Source organism: Egretta garzetta, unplaced genomic scaffold, assembly GCF_000687185.1.
Source record: "Egretta garzetta isolate BGI_Z169 unplaced genomic scaffold, ASM68718v1 scaffold60, whole genome shotgun sequence".
NCBI lineage: Eukaryota > Metazoa > Chordata > Aves > Pelecaniformes > Ardeidae > Egretta > Egretta garzetta.
This window is the reverse complement of record NW_009258269.1, coordinates 2,773,115-2,773,638: the sequence shown is the minus strand read 5'-3', so window position 1 is coordinate 2,773,638 and position 524 is coordinate 2,773,115.

Genomic DNA, 524 nt, shown 5'->3' with positions numbered 1-524 from the left:
GTGCCCAAAGGTGATGGAGCAAGGGAGTTCCTGGAGCCTAGGGGGGTCCGGGCAGTGCTCACGGCTGTGGGGTGACAAGTCTGGGGGCAGCCTGTCCCCGGCTGTGGAGCCCCTCCTGTGCAACGCTCGTCTCCAAAGTGGGGTGGGCTTGGTGAGCTCTGCCCCATGTTTTGCCCCCCACCCCTGCACGCACCCACTGCAGGCCAGCTGCTAGGCAGAGCCGGTGGGGCTCCTGGGGCATAGGTTGAGGGGCGCCCCCGCGCCCCGGGAGCGAGCTGCCTGGTCCCCTTTGCTGTAGACTCCTGTAAATACGAATCTTAGGAATGACATTCAAGTCCTGCCTGATCGAAACTTTTTATCGTCCTCGAAACAAAAGACGTTTAAACAAACAAAAAAAACACAAAAAACAAACAAAATGACAACAACAACAAAAAAAAACCCACGCAAAAAAAAAGAAAGAAAGAAAAAAAAACAAACAAAAAAAAAAAAAAAAAAAAAGGAAAAGACACCAAAAAAAAACCACA